The sequence below is a fragment of the Paroedura picta genome, chromosome 4 (assembly GCF_049243985.1).
Source record: "Paroedura picta isolate Pp20150507F chromosome 4, Ppicta_v3.0, whole genome shotgun sequence".
Taxonomy (NCBI): Eukaryota; Metazoa; Chordata; class Lepidosauria; order Squamata; family Gekkonidae; genus Paroedura; species Paroedura picta.
Genome location: NC_135372.1, coordinates 42001326 through 42016871, shown reverse-complemented (window position 1 = coordinate 42016871; position 15546 = coordinate 42001326). Strand labels below are relative to the sequence as shown.

The 15546-nt window shown below is 44.0% G+C and overlaps 1 protein-coding gene across 2 annotated transcripts in view; it reads right to left on the bottom strand.

Annotated features, from left to right (window-relative positions):
• The window catches only part of C4H1orf21 (chromosome 4 C1orf21 homolog), a 271997-nt gene that overhangs the window by 152505 nt on the left and 103946 nt on the right, over positions 1-15546 (bottom strand). The window lies entirely within an intron of this gene.

The window sequence follows — 15546 nt, the reverse complement described above, 5'->3', positions numbered from 1 at the left end:
TCTTGTTTAGGACAGCGCTGGAGGTTAAGCTGGCTAGGTTAAGGTGACCAGATTTTAACATTGGTAAAGTGGGACACCATTGACCGGGGTGGGTGTGGGGGTAGGGGTTCTTGATTAAAAATTTGGTCTATATGGAGCAACAAAAATTTTCATAGAACGCATAAAGGTAAAGGTATCCCCTGTGCAAGCACCAGGTCATGTCTGACCCTTGGGGTGATGCCCTCCAGCATTTTCATGGCAGACTCAATACGGGGTGGTTTGCCAGTGCCTTCCCCAGTCATGACCGTTTACCCCCCAGCAAGCTGGGTACTCATTTTACCGACCTCGGAAGGATGGAAGGCTGAATTGACCTTGAGCCGGCTGCTGGGATTGAACTCTGAGCTTTATGGGCAGAGCTTCAGACAGCATATCTGCTGCCTTACCACTCTGCGCCACAAGAGGCTCCTAAGTATTGTAATACTGTATTGTAATGGAGCCAGTATTGTTATATATATATATATATATATATATATATATATATATATATATATATATATATATATATATATATATATATATATATATATATATATATATATATATATATATATATATATATATTAATTTCAACATAAGTACAACTTGCCAGGTACCCCCAGATGTCCCTCCAAAAGTGGGACAATCTGGTCACCTTAGTAGGTGCGCAGCAGGCAGAAGCGGAACGGGTGAGGACTGGGCCGTGATACCACTCTTTCAGGGAATAGATTCAAGTGGGTAGCCTCGTTGATCTGAAGGAGCACGACAAAATTTGAGTCCTGGGGCACCTTTAAGGCCAACAAAGATTTATTCAAGGTGTGAGCTTTCCTGTGCATGCACAGTTCCTCAGACAGTGGAACAGGGATCACGAGTACAGATATAAGGAGAAAATAAATCAGTAGCAAATTTCAGGGAATAGCACAAGGTAGATGATGTGAAAAGTGAGCTGGGGTCAAAGCTTATGAGATATATATAAAAATAATAATGTCCAACTAGGCATAAAATGTGCAGTTCCAGGATATGGCGGGGGTATACTTCAAAGGGAGCTTTAGAAGTCAGGCAAAAAATTGTGTTCTGTTAGCTAATGAAACCAGTGACTGATAATGTGAAAAACATGAGCAGGTCTTCTAGAACCCCACACTCTGATCAAGGGTGCCCATCTTTTCTCCTTCCTCTGCTACCACCCACTGAAATCTCTGCCTGCCAGGCCAACTAACAGGATACAAGTCCTCTGAGGATCCCTATTAAATCCATGGGTTTGAAGGAAGCCAGACGTTCAATCGGCTCTTTATTAGGATCTCAGCATGGTGTTACAAGAGGCAAGCCGAACCGAGAAACCCTTGGAAAATCCCAACTTATGCACAATTGCAAACAATGGATCTTCCTACTAGTGACCCCTATTGGTCAGTTTTGGTTCAAACTGACTGGATGCTGCAGATGGGATCTAGCAGCGCATTGGTCAGTTACACTGCCTGCTTTGACGCTGCCTCAAACCTCAAGCTCGGTCCTCGGCAGAACCACAACAATCCCCCAGTCAGTTCCCTTGGACAAAATGGCTGCTTTGGAGGGTGGACTCTGTCACATTATTCAACACCGCCCCAAATCCCACCCACTCCTGGCTCCACCCCCAAGGTCTTCAGGTAATTCCCAGCCCAAAGCTGGCTATCCTACCAACTAATGAAAAACTCATAGAGTTTTCAAGTCAAGAGTAGGCGTGTTCTTAGCCAATGGGCAACAGGGGTAGCTACCCCGTACTAAGGGGGGCACCTATGGACCTGCCCCCCAAATACAGAGGTGAAAGAAAAGGAACCGGCTACTACTGTCACTCCCACCCTGTTCAAGGCTCAGGCCAATTATTCGCAAAAGCCTATTGTGGCCTCCCTCTTTGGGATTTGGGCAGCTTGTTCACAGCTAGTTCATCTGGGCCTGCCTTATTCAGAGCTTAGGCAGCCAGCTTCAGGCAGTAGTAACTCCTGCCTGCATTCCATGGGGTGAGGACTGCCCCTTATTTACTCTGTCGGGGGGGGGGGGGCTTATGGATAGTAATAGTTCTGTGGCCCCATTCTGGACTTTTGCCCAAGACCCCACAATCTCCAAGGCTGCCTGTACGAATGACATCAGCAGTGTGTTAGGCGAATGATTGATGATGCACACACACAGGGGAATAGACCCCGATGGGCTGCAGCAGTATGCTGTTTGCATGCGTCACATGCCACTCTTGGGATCCAGATTTTTGTCATTTAAATCCTTGCTACAAATAGCAAACTAGCCCATCAGGGAGAAGCTAAGCAATCCCAGACTCTGCTGTGTTCATTCACTAAAGATGAAGAGAGAGGGTTGTAGGGGGAGCATTCAGAAAAACTAGCTTCCCTCTCCAGTTCAGAAATAGTATAGTCCAAAATTGTACTCCCTTTGGTGACGGGGCACCATTCTGATATTGGCCATGGGCACATAAGCTGAACAGCCCAGCCCAGCCCAGCCCAGCCCAGCCCAGCCCAGCCCAGCCCAGCCCAGCCCAGCCCAGCCCAGCCCTTCCTTCCTTCCTTCCTTCCTTCCTTCCTTCCTTCCTTCCTTCCTTCCTTCCTTCCTTCCTTCCTTCCTCAGTCCACACGAGGGATGCCATTAATGGATGACACTGTATTTCACACCAGTCTTGCTTCCGTTTCAGTGATGCTGATGTGGAAAAGGATTACAAGTCAACTTCTCCTACGCAGCCTGGGCTTCTGCCATAACTGCCAGCAGTGTGGGAGAAAGCTGCAGCAGCCTCTTCACCTGCCCTGTGTTTCCAGAACGGGCCCTTGTCCATCTCATTAAGTGTAATGCGTAGGTTGGCTCAGAGTTTTATAAGGTTTTGGAGCCAGTCGCCTCACCTCTAGCCCTCTGTTGCAAGAGCAGGCACTGATAGAGTTTCTTGCAAAGATTTTTATTTTATTTTACGTTTGTGGACAGTGTAAGAGACAAATCCAATTTCCAGAAGCACCCTAGAGAGCTATACATATATAGAAGTAATGCATATTTGTATTTGGAAACACGGAATCTATGTCCCACATTCCTATGCTGGGACTTATAAATGCTATGGCACAAACTGAGCTAATAGTGTTCTGCCTCGGCTTTTAATGTCGGCTTAGATTAACGCATATGCTAGCTATGCTACAGAACATCATCCCAGTAGGGTTTAGTGAGACACTCAAAAGTTCTTATCCTTCATTGTTCTCTTATCATGTCACCAGAGGAACAGGGACCTCTTACGCAGACAGCCCTCTCAAGTGTCACTTCTGAGGAATATCCCACATTCATGTTCAGCAAGTCTGCCGTCAGCCATTTTGCAAGCTGCTCCTTTGCTGTGGCACTCTTACGCTCCCAACCCCTCTGTAAAAGCAGGTGGGGGCTTGGCAAATTTATTTCCAGTTTATGCAGTTGACAGCCAAGTGGTAGAGTTTTGTCTAGAACATTCTGTTTCAGACTGCAGTGGGAAAAGCATGGCTGATCACTTCCCAAACATGCTAATTTTCTTTGTGCAGGAAGTTCTTTTGTGGGCAAGATGGTATGGGCGACAAAAAAAATTAATTCTCCATTCTGCCGAATGTATAAAACAGCCTTTGATCAATAAAGCCTCACACTCAGGTGGGGCTTCTGTGGTTGTTATAAATGCATTGTGTAATAACCAATTTTTACAAAAAGAACATTGTAACTGTTGTGATAGAACTTATAGTTTTATGACATTCCCTTACATTAGTCTAGTGTGTTAGTTTGAAGACCTTCCCTAAAGTCACATGTTCAAGTAGGTGGTTTGGTTAGGTGAGCATGCTTGTGTAAACCTGTTGGAGTTGTTCTTTAGATATAAAACTACTTTAACCATGCTTTGTTCTTCTGAAATCTACTTTGGAATCCACAAACATTACAGTAACTGGATAACACAAACACAATGGATTATAGTTGTAGTATCCAACAAACATTTAAGAGATGGGAAAGTATCTGAGCTGGATCCTAAACTGATCAACAGCGTGTGTTTGAATGCAATGTTCAACCATGTACCTAAACCTCAAAAGGAGACTGCTATAGTTTAACATAAACATTACCTCAGAACTTCACAAGTATTTCCATAAAAGCCATATAGATAATACAGAATCACCTCTCAAGGATGTTTTCAAGATTTACTGTGTGCGTATATATATCAATACAGACCTGACCAAGACTGTTAATGATAAGATGTTTTAGAGCTCATTAATCCATAGGTTCAACATAAGTTGGAAGCAATTTAATGACACATAACGCATGCTGATGAATACACATTTTAATTTATTTTGTGGGACTTTCCCTAATCAGAATTAATCAGAACACCAACCAAAGAAGAATATCCTCACAGCAGGAACCTATTTTGACCCTGCCACTTTCCCCCATGGCAGGGAAATTGGCCCCATTCATGTTTAGGGTTACCAGTTTCTGAATAGCATCTGCATATCTTCCACTATTACAATGTATTTATTTTCAGGAGACCAAGATCAGTTTCCCTGTTGACAATTGATTTGGACGGTGGACTCATTGAAGTAAGTCCCTCAACTCTCCAAACCCCATTCTCCTCAACTTTCACCCCCAAATTCTACAGGTATTTGCCAGCCTGCAGCTGGCAACCTTATTTGATACTCAGTTCTCCCTACACTATATATACACTATATATATAGTGTAGTGCCCACGTTTTATATATACATACATATATGAATACATACTTTAATATAGTTGGCTTTGTATGTATGTATTTGTTTTTTTATTCATTCATTCATTCATTCATTCATTCATTCTTGGTCTTTACAATGTTTTGCTGCTCCAGACTAACACGGTGAGCTATTTGGAATTACCTAGGCCAGACTTTCTCAACCTTTTTACTGTTCAGAAACCACAGAAGCAATGTCAGCAGGCCATACCTTCCTGCCACAGAAGTCACATGTAACCAGAAGTAACATCACCCAGACACTCACAGCAGATGTGACATCACCAAGCCACTCCCATAGCACAGGAAGTGACAACACAGAAATATTTTCAGAGGACCTGTTAACAGAACCATACTTGCACTCTGTGCTGTCTATTAGTTTGCTCTTCACAAAAGAGAGCCTGCAGTGGGGGCCTATAGAAACAGGGCCATGGCTACTCTGTTGCCCTCATGTCAACCCCAATACCAGAAATTCCAGGGTCAGGCCTCTGCCACTGTGTCCCATCCCACCCCCACAGTTAACTTAAAATCAGAATACTTACCTCTTGAATCCACAAGTCTTGGCCAGCAAGGGCCCCTCCCTTCCCACCCCCTCCAGTCCCATCAGTGGCCATTGGGGGGGCAAGTCAATATGAAGATATCACTCCGTATTTGTTTTTTTTTAAATATTATATAAAATTAATTAACTCCCGCGCAATTGGTGCAATCCTTCCAGGCCATCGTGAAACCCCCAGGGTTTCATGAAACCCTGGCCTAGGCCAAAGCCTTGGTAAATTTACGTTTCAATAGACATACTTAGAACTGAGCTGTACCTCCCATCAAAAAAGTAACTGTTGTGAATTCCAAGCGGTATTCCTACTGAGCTAAATTAGGTAACTCATAGATGTAATTTTTATTAACCCGAATTTTGGCAAGCTGACTCATCTGCTGTTTAAAGAAATACTGTTGTGTGGCTACAACTTATTGGGATCGTGTTCTGCCTGCAGATAAATGTAGTTGTGGAAGTCATGAAATCATTTATCATTTTTGTAACCTCAGGCTACGCAATTTGCTAGCAAGAATTTAGCTGCCACAGAACGGGGTTTTTCACCCACTCAGCACCTAGGGGGGGGGGGGGGACATGAACATTCCCTTCTGGAGCCCCAGTGAAACTAATTGACCTGGAACATTTTACTTCTGAATGTAGTTGTGCAGTAATGAGTTTCTAGGCCATTGATGAACATGAAACTGCCAATATGGGCATCTTAATAAACACCCTCTATTGCTGAAATACTGCTCCTAGTAAGGGTACACAATACAATAAAGGAATTAATACAGTTGTTTGGCACATCGCAATAACAAGGTTGGTTCTAAATAGTGCAACATGGTGATTGACATCATACATCTTATTCTCACGACTTCTGTAAATTGCTATGGAATCCTATGCAGACTGTTACTTTCTTCTAAGAACAGCAATTTCAATAGACTTAGAAAACTGTGACACTGTCAGTCATGAAAGGTTTTGCTGGAATAAAATTGTATTACTGTTTTTAGTCTAAGGCAGGGGTCCCCAACCTTTTTGAGCTTGCTGGGACATTGGGAGTTCTAATACATCTTGGGCCAGGGATTCTCAGTTTGCTGCAGCACTTTGGTGCCATTGGTATAACAGAGCTACACAACAGTGTGTTGGGATTTATTTTATTAAAAAAAAAATAAACTCCCTTAAATGGGCAGGTCTATCTGTCCCCCACCCCAGTGGCCAGTGATGGTGGGAAAAGGAGCAAGTCTGGTCATTCAAACGTTTGCCAGCCCTACAACTTCATCGACCTGTGCAATTGATGGCAACTGGAAATGAGTGAGGTAAGTGCTTCCTTGGGGTTGGTAAGTGGGCAATGTATTTGGGGGAAGGGGGTGTTGGTGGGTAATATCTTGGGGGGGGTTGTTTTTGTTTTAACTTGGGGTGGCAGAGGGGCCTTCCACATGCTCCGGGCCTTAGATGGTGGTGGGAGGGACGTTCTGTGACTCCAAAAATGCCCATCTTTACAGTGAAAGCTACCCCAGGTATCCTATTCTGTTGTGTCTCGTTTGTGACAGAAAACTTGCTCATGAAGCAATGGGTCCATCTGGGTGATGTCACTTCTGGGTGACATGTCACTTCTAGGGTCATGGCAGAGAGGCATGACCACTTGACATCACTTCTGGTATACCTCGAAGCCTGGTTTTTTTTTTTCAGATGTACCGCCATGGTGAAGAAGGCTGTTTGGCATGCAACCAGAACATGTCTGCTGTGGGAGGAAGAACCGACCACAAAATGGCCACCGCAGGAGATAGATACGTGCATGCACACACACACATACACACAAAAACTCAAATGCAGGAGATGAGAAGAATAATTTTTAAAAACGCAGTGGAAAAGAAGAGAAAGATAATAAAATAACATTATGGTGGGGGCTTGTGCTGAAAGCATTTAATTTGCACAGTCAATCAAATCCCCAATACTAATAGGAAGCCCTGCTGTGCATTGGCCCTACCTGTCCATGGCCATTTTCTAAAACCACTCGGCAAATGCCAGAAAAAATATTGGCAGGCACAATTGTACCTGCGAGAACCTCTTTAGAGGCTATTTGGTCTAGGGCCGCGAAGGCCCTGGCACTGGCGCCATGCAGGGCAGCAAATGCGCATTCGTGGCACTCTGCATGCGTGGTCAGGCCGCGCATGCGTGTTTGCACCATGCGCGGCCGCAACACACACGTGAGGCACTCATGGGATTGCCACGCATGCGCATCTGCGGCCACGCATGGTGCAAATGTGTGCGCGACCCAGCCGTGCATGCACGCATGTGCGCACATGGGGAGTCCCATGCATGCATGGCATGCACAGGCGGGCGATCGCGCTCCCCGCCGCCGCCGGTCCGCAGCCTAGAAAAGGTTGCAGATCACTGGTCTAGAGTGTCTCAGGAATCCTATTGTATCTCAATCATGTACTCATTCAGCCTCCAAGCAAATCACTCCCTTAACAAGTCAATTTACAGGATTGTTGCAAGATCCTGAATATGAAATGCTTTTTAAAAACACCATGTAAACATGAGTCAGGTAATTTTCACTTGTAGTGGCATTCTTACAAGGAGACGAATTAATGCTGTTCTGTTTCCTTAACTTAAGAATGGTCTTACCAGCATTAAGCACTTTACTTTTTTCACACAAAAGTGATGCTCGTAACACTGATCCTATGAACTGAGAGATTAATTACAGTTTTAATGTTGTCTCCCCCTCTCCCAGCCAAAACTGTAAATCAAGATGCCTTTGCGCTCAAAGAGAATCACAGTTTTGCGTGCTATTTACATTAAATACAAGGGCCAGAGACTGTGGAATAAACCACCTATCTCCAACGGTTGCCTCTGAGTTCAAGGACTGCTAACTCTACTTTTCTTTATAAAGATCCCAGAAATGAACTTCAGTGCTAAAGGTCAAGGACATGTAATGTTGAAAAATCTATCATAACATTTGCTGAGTGTCAATAAGCATGTGGTTAACTTGAATTTGGTCAATATAATACAGCAAAATCATTAATGTTTTGGAAGGAGGAAGGAGAACATTAGAGCCACAATCCAACAAAATACTGAATTCATGAGGAAACACCCTTGCATGTTAAAATTAATGAGATTCAATTGAGCTTAAATGTGGCTGGAATTTGCCCTTCTTGTTTTATTATTTTCTAAGTTTGTGTTCCACCCATTTGGCTTCTAGGCAGCCCACAATTTAAAACATCATCCTAATAAGACCTACAATTTATATCTAACACAAGTGAAAAATCTACCACATTATAATAAAACACAGTTACAAAATATTTGCAGGAGCAACAGCAAATGTTTCTTTTTAAAACCCTGCAGTACTAATTCAATACTTGGCAGAACAAAAACTTTTTCATAGGTTTCCATTTTTTTTAATTTAAAAAATGTGCTTATAGGAGCCTGGCAGCCCCGTCCACAGAAAGGACACTGCTCTTTTCATAATGTCATGGAATATCTGTTGGAAGATTCTGAAGAAGGGCCTCTGGAGGATCTCCATGCATGGTATGACAACTTCAAGACATTGGGTTGACCTATTCAAAACTGAGAAATAATTTGCCCATAGATAAACAGGCCACAGCAAGATAGATTATGCTCCCTGACCCCTATCAAAGCCTCTTAATTGTTGGTCAAATGTCCCAGCTGAGGCCTCATGGGGCTTGTAGTCCATGGACATCTGGAGAGCCAGTTTGGCCACACCTAAATGGACTTTAAATATAGGAGGAGGAGGAAGTCTTTTGCAACATTGAAGTCGTGCGGAATGGACCTCAATTTCCATTAGTGAGGCCAGCACCTCTTGATGTTTAATTCATACCCTGACCATAAGAAGAGTTGGTTATTCTGTGCCGCTTTTCTCTACCCTAAGGAGTCTCAAAGTGGCTTACAATTGCCTTCCCTTCCATCTCCCTGCAACAGCCACCCTGTGAGGGAGATGAGGCTGAGAGAGCCCTGATATCACTGCTCGGTCAGAACAGCTTTCTCAGTGCTGTGGTGAGCCCAAGGTCACCCAGCTGATTGCATGTGGACGAGGAGTGGGGGAGTGGGGAATCAAATCGGCTCGCCAGATTAGCAGTCCACACTCCTAACCACTACACCAAGCTGGCTCATCTGGTGGAACAACTCTATCTTGTAGTCCTTGCAGAACTGATTAAGGTCCTGCAGGGCCCTGATGTCTTTAGGCAGAACCTTCCACCAGGCTTGGGCCAGGGCTGGAAAAGCTAAGGCCAATTTCACTTGCTTTCAGCTGGGGATCCTGAACAGATGTTGTTCTGATGCTCTTAATGCTCTTTGGGAGATATAAAGGAAAAGGCGGTCCTGTAGATATACCAATCCCAGACCATTTAACCGCATATTTCCTATCTTTGCAAGTGCCATAGGTAGCTGGTTTTGTGTCCTCCTCCCTATCTTTAATGGGCAATGGATCTAGTTGGTTTCTGGAATGCTGGGGTCTTGATGGTAGTTTGAGAGTTTCAGTGACTATTCTGTTGAAACTCCAGGGGTTACTTGGACTGCAGAGCTGTCCAGGATTGTTAATGGAGCTGCTTTCTGGTATTTGGTCCTGCTTTCAACTAGAGTCACTGCTCCTGGTTTCCCAGTTTGGCAAGTTGGGAGACTACCAAAGTATTGTTGGCGACTGCTGAGTCAACGTGCCATTTGCAGGCCTAGGAGGTGGTGACGAGGAAAGCCATCGGCTGAATCTTGGCAAGTGCCATTATTCATGGTGGGTCATTGTCCATGGGGTCACGATGGGTCGGACACAACTTCGCACCTAACAACAACAACCATTATTCAAGGTGGTTCATGAGATATTAACACCTAAATCATTACCAGCACTACCATTCAGGTGATCAGTTCAAATTTGCTATGATACTTTTGCAAGATTCTTAGCTGATAAAAGCTCTTCCCCATTTCTGAATTGGAAGCCAGGTTAACGAGAGCTTCTCTTCCAGAGGTGTTAGAAGTTGTCAAAAATGTATGGATTGTTTTAGACTGATCTCTCAGAATGATGTTAATAGCATTCTTTGGGTTGTGAAGGCCACCCCCTGAAAGTTAAATCCTTATCCCTCCTTGCTTGTTAAATCTTGCTGTGAAATAGTGCATGTTCCTCCAGTTAAGGTGATAAATATATCTTTAAGAGAGGGAAGCTTCATTGGGTCCTTACAGTGCAACTCTATGCAGGTCTAAGCAAACTGATTTCTGCTGGGTTAGAATGGAGTAACTTTGCACAGAGATATATTATTTTTTAAAAAAACATTGGAACACATGGCAGGAAATGTGGTCTCTTGCCACTTGTGAAACATCAAAATCCAGCCACCATCAGAGATGGGAAATCATGCTATGTGGGAGTCGTGGGGGAGGGGGACAAGTTGTAAGACACATTTTCACTGTTTGTAGGGGCTTGTCTTGTTTTTGTTTACACACTGGTATTTTATTGTTTTAATAAAAGCCATGCTACCACTGTACAATGTGTTGATTTCTTCTGCAATAGCTTATTCTTAAGCCAGATAGTAGTAAACTGGCAAGTTTCCTGGGTGCAGGGAAGAACTCTGAAGAATTATTCAATGGACTTTCACAAAAGACTTGGTTGTACTTATTATAGAATAACTGAAACATCAACACTTGAGAAACAGAAACTAGTGTTTACAGGAGAAGAGGGAACAGAAGTAGGTTTTCCATCCTCCCGGAGAGTCCTGGAAAATCCTACAGAATTACAGCAAATCTCCAGGGTATTTCTGCATATTGAAAAAAATAGTGTTATGCCAGTGAAATAGCATAGCGCTAAAAATTATTGCGCCTCTAGCCATTCCTCACCTTCTGGCTCTCTCGCTTTCATCTGCTGCCTTTTCACGCTTCTTATACTCTGCAAGTGCTGCTTGAAATGGCGGAAGAGAGCAACCCGCTTTACACATGATTCCCTTCCACCTGTCAATCAAGCCAGGCAGCCAATCCCCTTTTGCAATGTTTTAAAGGGCCCGCAATGCCCACTAATTTTTTAAAAAAATAAAATGTCTCCATTGAAATGCCTATACATCTAATCATAGTCTTGAATCTTTAAAAAATTAATCTTGTTCCTGATTTGGGGAGGGACTTTAGAGAGGCATATTTTGTGTGACAACTTTGGGGGGAAATTGTTTTAGGCTTTGCGTGCACGATTGAATGCCTATTTGTTGCTCCAGGCAGTTTGCTCTAAAAAAAAAAAAACCTGTCTCCAGGAGAAGGGAGAGGAAGGTGGGCGCAAGAGTGAGACATTGGAGGCATAGATAGCACTTCTTCGCCTCCATACATTTTTTAATGGTGTGGCCTGTTGGTTGCTGTCCTGTAGCTCACGCTTTTTAGATTGGGGAACCCACTTTATGCGATTCCCCAACTAGCACTTTAAAATGGAAGATGTTGCTTGAGGTTTGCTGGATGGACATGGAAGGTTGCCAAATGCCAAAAATGTGTCATCTTCATAAGGTAAGCATTTCACTATATTTATCGGGTACGGAATTGCCCCCAGACTACACAGATCAGTTCCCCTGGAGAAAATGGATGCTTTGGCGCAGGGACTCAGTAGCATTGTACCCCACTGAGGTCCTTGTCCTCCCTAGACTTCATCCCTAAATCTCCAGAAGCTTCCCAGCCTGGATCTGGCAACCCTACCCTCCCATCCCCATGTGTACTTCTGTGCTTCACTGGCATGCAAGTAGATTTCGTTTCCAGATGCATTCTCCCCCCCCCCCCCACACACACAACAAAGATTCCATATGTAACTCCTCATCAGAGGAGGCTGAAATCCAAACTGCAGGGTGCTCATGTGCATGCTAATGACATTTTTAAAAGGCATCCCTAAGAGCTGTGTAGAAGGCAAAAACAATGTTTTGGCCAGGGGGCTGGTATCAGAAAATAACCTTTGTTCTTGTTAAACAGGGACGGCTGTAGTCTCAGGGATCTAACCCCAATGAGGCTGCTCCTGTGTTGTTAACTGAATGCCTGGCACAGAAGGGCAGAGGAGACAGGAAGACAGAAAAGGAGGATAGAAAATGGGATGTTTGTTTATTCATGTAGTAAATTCACATATCACCCCTCTAGAGATTGGCTATTACCACCCCCATTTTTTCTTGGGAGGGGAATAGAAAATAAAATGCATTTTAAAAAGGAAATGGGCAACTGTTTCTGCCCCCTTTCGCACACAAGAAACAACAGACTGTGTAAAGGCATGGATTCTGTCACCACAGAGTGTGGGGGGGGGGGGATATGAGACAAAGGCCTTCTGCCTGCTTGGCAAGCCAGATCTGACCTGAATAACGGGCGAATGGCAGAGGCACAGCTGTGTTGCCGGAGTTGCCTCTGGCCATGGCCCAGGCACTAAAAACATGAAGCCTTCCTCTTTTTTGGGGGGATGGGGGTGGGGGTGAATGTGGAGTATGAACACATCACCTAGCAAAGAAAAACAAAGGGGGAAAGACAGAAAATATGAAATAATTCCCAGTCAACGAAAGACTGAGAAAGCGTTATCATCAGAAGTGTATTTTCATTAGAAGATTGCATTTAAAAGAAATTGTGATTTGTGGGGAAAGGACAGATAAGTCCTCTTCCAGTCCCATGAACTCTCCGTCATCTGGCCAGAGCTGTTTGTTGACAGCCCACCCCCTGAGGGAGTATATTACCCCTGACCTGTTTTTGCATTGTATTCTACTGTTTGCATTAGCATTAGCTTAAATACATTATGACATATTATTTATCCTGTTCTACAGCTTGGAGACATCTTTTATTGCTGTGAGGGTTTTTTACAATTCTTCCTCCAAGCATGGTTCAAATATATCACCGATGATGGCTCTGAGTTACATGGCATAATACTAATAATAATCATATTTTTATTTTCCAGTCATTTTACCTTAGGGGCATATATTATGATTAGCATACAGGCATTCTCCATGTATAATATTGAAAGAGGCACATCAGTAAGGATAGTGGAAGAGACACTTTAATTACAAATACATTCTTAATTAATAATGAGAAGCTTCAGGTAATCTCCATTAAACAGCTACAAAGCTATTTAAAAGTCCTGGTTTTGCCCCACTCTGCTTCAGACCGAAGTAAATTTTGAATGGACAACGTCAAATAATTAGTTTAGATGTTTCTGAAAGGCTGGAGGGTACACAGTTGAACTCCAATTTGCCTGGCAATCCTTTAAAGGTACTTGGTCCCCCACTGCTGCCCAAATAATCATGAGGAATGGAGAACTTGACCCCAAAGATGCATATTTTTAACAACCAAAGGGTCCCAGTGAGAAGGAAAATGGCTATGAACCCACAGAGTGTATTTTTGAGCCCAGTTCCTATCACCCTCAGATATGCTTTCTGAGGTAAACAGGGTCTCAGCCTCTCTGGTTTAAAAAAGATAGCAAAGGCCTGGGAGAAAGGGAGTCAAAGATGCATGCTAAAGGACTCTAAGTGTTTTCTCTTGCTTCTACAAAGGATAATTTCAATTGGGAATGCACAGGTCTCCATTACCTCAGTGAAGAACGCTGCGACTTGAAATAGGTAGAGGCACCTCTTATGAAACAAATTCGGATAGATGGAAGTGAACTTTCATTGTTGCCTTTAATGTAAAACTATTTGCCCTCTACAGGATGCCTTTGTTTCACAAATGTGCCAATGTTCACATGCCTGGGTAAATCTTCCAGATAATGAGGCCTATGTGTTGTACAAAAAAGGCTAGAAGAGATGCTCAAATCCTGCAGATTTCTAATAGTCTTGTCCCCATATAATACCAAATCCCACAAGGTGGAGGGTGGTGGTGAGCGTCACTTTGAATCTGAAACTGTAGGTGGATCACACAAGCAGGTTCCATCTCCCAGTCTTTCTCTGTATCGTTATAACTAAAGATGCCATGTTCCTATATTTTTACGATAACAAGCTACTCAGGTGGCCTTTCTATGTTAAATTGCTGAAGCATAATCAGAGCTCTGTTATTGCTGGTATACCAAGCTACTGATCCAAGAATAGCAGGTAGGTTTCCTTCTTCCTGGAACAATTGCTTCAGCACCTAGCTCTCTAATATTTAAATGATTTCAAATTAGCAGGGACACACTCTCTTTGTATGTCCTGGCCTTGTGTATGCTATGCCCTTGGTAATTACAAGCATTACAATATAGCTGATCTGCAATTTAAAATATTCCTTGGGAAATGTTTATCACACCATATTACATGATCTAAGCTATTAGTGATGCTATGGTCTCATGCAGCATAATCTGGTCACAGTAGGAAGACCGGGAGCTTGAAAGCAAGTGCCTAAAAGCGGGATGGGTCCTAACCTGCTTGTATGTCTTCCTGTGTTAATATTTGCTAGAAATTTTGTCAAGCAATGGACAGAGGATAAAGGAGCACTTTCTCCCATATGAATTTACTAGTCCACTCTAGTCATCTTCAGGAGCCATGCTAGATGGAGAGCAACCTAAGAAAGGGCCAAAACTTGACAGCAAAAGTTTGGAAAACCCTCTTTCAAGGAGATGTGTCCGTCTCACTTTGGCATTGCCTTCTACTAGTAGCAGGTGAGTTCCTCTTTCATATGGCATATCTCCTGCGCCTTCCTCTCCCCCCCCCCACAGCGCAACATTCTCTGCATCGGGAACAATCGGCCGCTTTGTCGCAGATCGCTTCCAGCGCAGCGAGCACCACGCTGCAGGGGGGGAGGGAGAGGGAGTTGCGGGCGCTGGAAGGCCCAAATGTGCAGCCGCACGTTTGCGCCTGCCAGTGTGCTGGCACCCGCGCCGCCCTACCCCTGCAGCGTGGTGCTCGCTGCGCCGAGAGCGATCGGTGACAAAGCGGCCAATCATTCCCGGCGCAGAGAACGCCGCACTGCAGGGGGGGGAGAGGGAGGCACCTCCCTTCCCCCCACCGAAGCCCGGTTCCGAGGGTTTCACACCCCGATACCAGTCCACGGCCAGGGGGTTGGGGACCCTTGCTCTACAATGTTTATTACTATCACTATCTTGTTGTCATTGTTATTGTTGTTACCACATCAGTATAAACTGAGTTGATTGTACTGTTCCCGTTTGATGTAAACCACCCTGAGCCTTCAGGGAGGGCAGTATATACATAAAATAAATAAATAATTTATGCCACACATCCCTGACATCACTGGAAGCAACTTCATCATGCCTTCTGGACCCTTCACTCTGCCCTCAAAGTGCCACCATTATGCCACACAAACATTCCTTCCTGGAGGTGATGGTATCATGCACCACCCTCTGCTCCTTGTCCAGGAAGCAATTCCCTCAGACCATGACACC